Source organism: Gymnodraco acuticeps, unplaced genomic scaffold, assembly GCF_902827175.1.
Source record: "Gymnodraco acuticeps unplaced genomic scaffold, fGymAcu1.1, whole genome shotgun sequence".
Lineage (NCBI taxonomy): Eukaryota > Metazoa > Chordata > Actinopteri > Perciformes > Bathydraconidae > Gymnodraco > Gymnodraco acuticeps.
In genome coordinates, this window is record NW_022991180.1 from 6,819,316 (window position 1) to 6,826,535 (window position 7,220).

A 7,220-nucleotide genomic window follows, 5' to 3' on the forward strand; every position below is an offset into this window, starting at 1 on the left:
GTCTCTACGTGGCTCAGCAAGAGATGACAGGATTTAAAGGAGATAACATAAACATCAAGTGTCACTATCGAAACTCTAGAGAAAGGAAGTGGTGCAGGCTCGGCGGCTCCTGTGTAACACAGTCTGGATCAATAGATGGAGCAAGAGTCGAGATCAGTGCACGTAGCCCTGGTGTTCTCACTGTGACTCTGAGCGGACTCAGGACAGAGAGCAGTGGCTGGTATTGGTGCGGTAAAGGAGACTTACAGATGCCAGTGCACATAACTGTTACTGAGAAACCTACAACTAGTAAGTGTTATAAGTCATTCTTAATTAAAAATATAACATTTGTTGGGTAAAGTAATTTGCAATTTATTTATTTAATAACATTTAAATCTTATCAATTATTAATGTAATTTTACTCTAATAGCTATATCCACATGTCATTACATTCACTTTTACAGCAACAAGTCCTGCTACCCCTGAGCCTGTGAAGCATACCTCTAGTTCTGCAGACCAACCACTTTCCACTGTCGAGGGTAAACAGCAAAGGTGAGAGACTTTCTCATTATCATGCAAATTTGGACAGTTTATACAAATGTGTCATTTTCATTGTGTGTTTTTATTTATTTATTCCTGCTGCAGTGTTTCAGGGAACTTAAAGATCTTCATCATCCGTTAGAGTTTGCTAATCATTTTTGCGATGGTGAACTTGTTAATCTGGTTTATAAACAAACGACAAGGTAAATATATCGTGAACTCTTCCTTCTGAAATACAGGTGTGTAACTAACAGGTGCTTTTATGTCTCTTTTAGAGCAGACAATAGTAGAATCATCAGCCACAACAACGGTAAAATATTTGATTTATTTTCCTAATATAACTTTTCACAGCAAAGACATTACATTTAGAGGTAGAGAGGACATCATTGTAATTGATTTATTTTATTCTTTATATTTATTGTTGTTAAGAAGGTACAGTAAAACAATTTGAACTAACATAAGTATGTCCTTACAAACCTATAATAAAGTACTTTAACACTTGCCTTGTTAATTAAATCTAACAATAGCTCATCTGTAAATGACATTCTTTTTTCTCCAACACAGGCTGAAGGGGAAGTAAGATATGTGAGAACATCTTCAGACGAGGTAACCCTTAACCATTAAAACCATAACTTGTACAGCACTAAATAAGTGCACTAAAATGCTCAGAGGTTAATGTATTATCATTTTAATTATAAAATATACACAAGTAATTCAACAAACCATTTTAAATTAATTATCTTTCAATATAATCTACTTTTAAATGTTCAGCTGCTAGTATTGAATAAATAGGCTTATGTTTGATATTTCTTCAGGTATTAAATGTTGTATTCTGTTCTGCAACAGGTTGAAGCAGAAGATGAGGATGTAACAAACAGCAACATGCCTTAGTTTCAGAGAAACCTGTGAATGTGTTACCACTACCCTACATCTGTATCACTGGAGTTTTGTTTTGTAATGATGTTGTTGCAATTTGCTATCATCTGCTCTTTGGTTTTGCAGAAACCTCATACTTCTTTTTTTGAGGGTTTGCACCTTCTGCTTTTAGTTATCTCCTCCTCTACATAGCTGCAACATATTTTTAAAAAGTACTGTCTTGGGCCTAGTTTCCCACGATCACCTTAAATTCAAGAGTCAGGTTTGTTTTTCTAAAATCCATCTAACAAACCTCTCTTGAGCATGTAACCTTCAAGAAATGAGGTTTCAGAACCCAACAACATTACCATTTAATTTGTCATTGTTGTCTTTACCATAATGTTTTTTTATGTGATGTTTGGTGTAAAATTAATGATATTAAATAGCAAAAATAAACATACTCCAACAATAATTAAACAATTGATCTGCCAGTTGACTTCCTCCTCTTCTCCCTCTTCTAGACTAATAATTTCTTCTGAATGAAATGTCACTTTCATGAGGGTAATGCAGTTTTCTAAATCTTTCCATTTTGTATTAATTGTGCGGGTTTGACAGAAGCTTGAAGTTCCATATAGAAAAAAAGACATACAGGAATAGGTAACTTGCACATTCAAAAGATTATAAGAACGACCACTGCTCTGTTTTGTGTTGAACATGCTTGAGGGTGATTTTTTTAATTTTACCTTTATTTAACCAGGATAGGTCTCATTGAGATTAAAAATATCTTTTTCAAGAGAGTCCTGGCCCAAGAATGGTAACAGCACAGTTTCAGACAGTTTTACAGTTACAGACAATTAAAAAACAAAACACACAATCACAACACAGTCATACACCAAGTTTAGCCAAAGCATTTACAGACACAGCGGCCTCCTTCAAGGTCAGTTAAAGTTGCTTTGAGTGTTTCTAATGAGACCAGCTCTCTGAGTTTCAGCTCAGTTTGAAGCAGGTTCCAAGCTTGAGGGGCAGCGTAACTGAACGCCCTTTTCCCCAGTTCAGTACGGACCTTTGGTACAGTGAAATAGAAAAAGTTCTCGGAGCGAAGCCGATAGGATCCTGTGCATTTTCTATTTATGTACATCCTTAGATAAGGGGGAAGAGCACCAAGAATAGCCTTATATATAAGGATGTGCCAATGTTTCAGTCTACGCGTGGTCAGGGAAGACCATCCAACACGAGTGTATAGATTGCAGTGGTGCGTCAAGGATCTGAGGTTTGTGATGAATCTCAGTGCACCGTGGTAGACGGTGTCCAGCGAGTGAAGGCACTGAGAAGATGCATTCATATAAACCACATCTCCATAATCCAGCACAGACAGAAAGGTTGCAGACACTAGTCTCTATTTGGCCTCATAGGAAAAACAAGACTTGTTTCTAAAGAAAAAAGCTAATTGTATTCTTAATTTTTTCAAGAGCTCCACAATGTGTGGTTTAAAAGAAAGTGAATTGTCAATTATAATTCCAAGATACTTATACTGCAACACAGATTAAATCTCCGTCCCCTGCAAGGTGGTGATAGGAGGAAGGTTCAAGACCTTGGGTTTTGCTTTCGAGAACATCATTTCAAACCGGAGAGACGTGATGTAAGAATTACATATTTATTGTTTACACGTCATATGAATGAAATGATTGCCATGATAATACAACAGGAGAATGTAATGGTGTTTGGCGATTAGGCCCCGGTTTGCAGGATAATCATTCAGGAGGGAAAGCACCGCTCCGATGAAATCCCCAAAACCAGTGAAGTATGAATACTGAGATGAACTGAGTTGCTTACCTTGTGGGGTGACTGGTGATCTGGGAAGGAGAGATAATAGATTAACACGTATATGAGCGACACTGTGCCGGAATCACTGCCGGAGCTTACTGGTCATGCTGAGACTCTGACTGCCGAAATCAGTGCCGGTCTTACCTGAAAACGACCTGCGGGTCGCATGCCTGGCCAGCAGGGCTTGACTACGCCGAGGAGCGAGCGGTTTCGTTTTGTAACGGTGGCCCAACGTCCACGACACCGAAGTGTACGGTAGCCTTCCGCTACGACACCGAAGTGTACGGTGGCCTTCCGCCACGCCTGACTTCGCAGGCTATATATATATATCTTTTTCTTTCTCTTTCCTTTGTTTTGTAACTGACACCGAAGTGTACGGTGGCCTTCCGCCACGCCTGACTTCGCAGGCTATATATATATATATATATATCTTTTTCTTTCTCTTTCCTTTGTTTTGTAACTGACACCGAAGTGTACGGTGGCCTTCCGCCACGCCTGACTTCGCAGGCTATATATATATATATATATATATATATATATATCTATCTTTTTCTTTACTCCTTCTTTATTTCCTTTGTTTTGTAACTGACACCGGAGTGTACGGTGGCCCGAGTCCACGCGGACTGCAGGAAATACATTTTACACTGATACGTTTGAGCAAGGCCTGGGAATGAAATACCTGTGTGCCGGAGATGAAGCCTGTTACATGTGGTTGCAGCGTGAGACGAGACATTATTCCCTGTGGGCGGGGCCCGCGGAATTAGGACAGGAATGCAGTTTTGAATATCAGGAACCTTAGTGAGACATGTATACTTGTGAATGTGTTTGAGCCACCACCAGTTATATGTATAACTACCATAGTTAGGGTCTGAGAGATCTTTGGGAAGCCCGTACGGCGCTGATGTCCGGACGAATGAAGGTTGTGAAGGCGGAGGAGGACCACCGTCCTAGTTGTTGTAGGGATGAGGTAGAGAGACCTTGATTAGCAGCAGAGGTGGCTGCACCTATCCTGAAGGAATGCCCCGGGTATGATATGGGTGATAGGCTGGATTTAGTGAGAACTTGCTTGAGGTAGAAATTGACGGGGCCATGACCCTGCGAACCACTCTCCCTGGAAGAAACCCCCCAAAACCCATGGATGGGCGGCATCCGTGAAGACCTCATTGAGTCAGAGGAACGCACGAGGCCATCGTAAAATAAAGTAATTCCGTTCCAGTGGGCGAGCAGGAGGGACCAGAACCGAAGGTCTGAGCGGCAGCCTTCGTCTAAGAAAACGCAGTCATGGAGGTTGTCGACCGCTGATGCTGCGTCCAGGAGGCGGGAGATGAACGAGCGCCCCTGGGGGATGATGTGCATGGCGAAGTTGAGGTGTACGAGAAGGGAGAGCGACTGTTGTTTTGTGATAACTTGTTGCTCGCGGTATGACTTGGTGATGTCCTGGATGCGCTGCGATTTGTCTGAGGGGAGAGACGCCTTCATGTCTATGGAGTCGAGGATGATGCCTAAGAACTCTAAGCGTGTGACGGGACCTAACGTTTTCTCTTTGGAGAGAGGGACACCTCACTCCTGAAGCAGTGTTTAAGCTTGGCCAGTGAGATCCCTGAGCTGTCCTGTGCGGGTTTATGGGGAGGAAGTCGTCCGGTAGGTGAAGGACGGAGGGGATTCTGACGATGTTCAGCAGGATCCAATAGAGCGCTTCCGAGAAGGAATTGAAGATGCAGGGGCTGCTTCTGCACCCGAAGGTCAGGCGAACGCGAAGATAGAGTTTGGACTCCCACTTAATACCGAACAAGTTCCACTGAGACGGATGAATGGGGATGATTTGAAGGCATCGGTAATGTCCGCTTTGGAGAGCCGAGCTCCGTGCCCAGTGAACTTGATCATCTTTATTGCATTATCCACTGAGGCATGGTGAAGGGAGAACTGATCTGGAGGGATGATGCTATTGACGCTGCAGAATGGGCCGGAGCAGGGAGCGGACAGATCGAAAATCAGCCTTTTATTTACGTGTGGCTATTCCGATGGGATTTGAACGGAACACTGAGAAGGGGGAGGAGCTAAAAGGACCGATTATATGTCCTTTGAGAAGTTCTTTGTCGATGAGCTGGGAAACTATGTTGGGTTCTTTAGCGGCTGACTGTAAGTTTCTTGCTACGAAAGTCACTGTGGGAGATGGGAGGACCCCTACCCTGAAGCCTTGGGAGAGCCCTGACGGGAGATAGTCAACAAACACGGAATCTGTAGATAGCGCAGCTGCTAGCTGAGGGATGTTAATGGGAGTGGAGGGGTGATATTCCAGAATGTTTTATTTTATTTTTTAGTTATTTATTTATTTGTTGATGTTTCTGGCGCAGAGCCACTGTGACGGCCCGTCCACACGGTGGCGTGCGTTACAGCTTCCAAACGCTTCTGCCCATTCACTTTGAATGGGGTGACGTCACTTTTAGTAGAACTGTATTTTGGGAAGCGACGTGGAGCGTTTGCTGGCGTTGCTCGCTTCAAAAAGTTGAGCAATGTTCAACTTTTGGCGCCTCGGCAGAAGCGTCAGCCAATGAAATCCCGTTTATGCAAATCTGCCGGTACAAGCGCTAGCCAATCAGACCGCGTGTATGTTGGGAGAGACTACGCAGGTAATTCCTCATATTCCAAAAATGTGAGGGAAAACTCATTATGGCGGTAATGAATCACCCGGTGCTGTATGATCAGTCTCTGTTCATCTACCGGGATACAAACCAGAGGAGCGAGGCATGGAGGGAGGAGGCAGAGACAGTGGGTGAAACTGGTAGGTTTTAGCCTGTTGGGGATTTTTTTTTTTTTTCCAGTTTACTTAGTTTTAACATTGCTATTGCTTTGTGTGTCGGGGGCAAGAGATTCATGTGATTGGTTGTTGCTGCTGTGCGGACCAGTAGCGTAGGCAGAAATTTACTTTAGGGTGGGCCTGTAAAAATATAGGGTGGGCCAGATTTTTCTTCTGCGCATCGGAAACTAACCACGATCCCGCCGGTACCGGTGGCAGATTACTTTTAGAATACTTCCTTTCCTCTTCTTTTTCTTCCTCCCTCCTCTTCTTTTATCTTTTCTTTTCTCCTCTTCTTTCTCTTTAGAATACTTTCTTTTCCATAACAGATGGGTATGTTTTGGTGAACGGGAGACACGTATTTTACTGTTTTAATGGCTTATGAAGAGCACGAACACAACATTTTAGTGTCATTCTTGACAGCTCTCTCATCTGCACCGCACATAAAAAGAAAAACTCACCCAGACTGCATTCTTTGTACTGTCTTAAAACCTTTCCTTGGAAAAGTTTATGCATTGTAAGGTGTTCTTGGGTGCTTTGAAAGGCACCCCTAAATAGAATACATTATCATTATTATTTATTATCTGAAACGATGTAATCACTTTTAAAACTTTTCCCAGTTACTTGCCCCATGCATTCGGCAGCAGCAGGCCATTCAGTTAGATTTGATCCCGTTATGAATGTCATCATTTCGACAATAAATAAATGCTACATAAACGTTATCTTCCACGTTTTATCTAAACATCTCCGTTTCTACCTTCCAATATGTTTTGAAAGAGAACTCTCTCTCTCTCTCTCTCTCTCTCTCTCTCTCATCTGCGTGCGGGGCGGGGCCTCACGGACACGCTGCATCTCTCGCTCGCAGATACGCTGCAGCGCTGTGCACACGGTTCTGCCGGTAATGAATATTACATTGTGAGGAAACTTTCCACCAATAATTCCAATAAGTATTCACTTCAGGTTTACGAAAGTAACTGCACTCAGTTTACTCGTTTTTCAAATGTAACGCCAGCTGAATATACTGATTTTTATTTTTTTTTCTTTCTTTTTCTTCCGATTACGTAACACCGTTACATGTATTCCGTTACAACCCAACCCTGTGTAAGGGTCGAGTGCAAACGTTTTCGTTAAAACTAGTACCTGAGTGCAACGGAAGTTGAAGCTCCTGTGGCGGAGTCTTCCAGAGCCTGGAGGCGAGCATCGATAGCTATCATGGAGCTAGCCA

At 42.6% G+C, this 7,220-nt stretch overlaps 1 long non-coding RNA gene across 1 annotated transcript; it reads left to right on the forward strand.

The window, feature by feature from the left end:
- Positions 1–689: 689 nt before the first annotated feature.
- Positions 690–1,586, forward strand: LOC117560885. The gene is made up of 3 exons (XR_004571255.1): positions 690–829; positions 1,084–1,125; positions 1,366–1,586. It is a non-coding gene; the product is annotated as an uncharacterized LOC117560885 (long non-coding RNA).
- Positions 1,587–7,220: the final 5,634 nt, after the last annotated feature.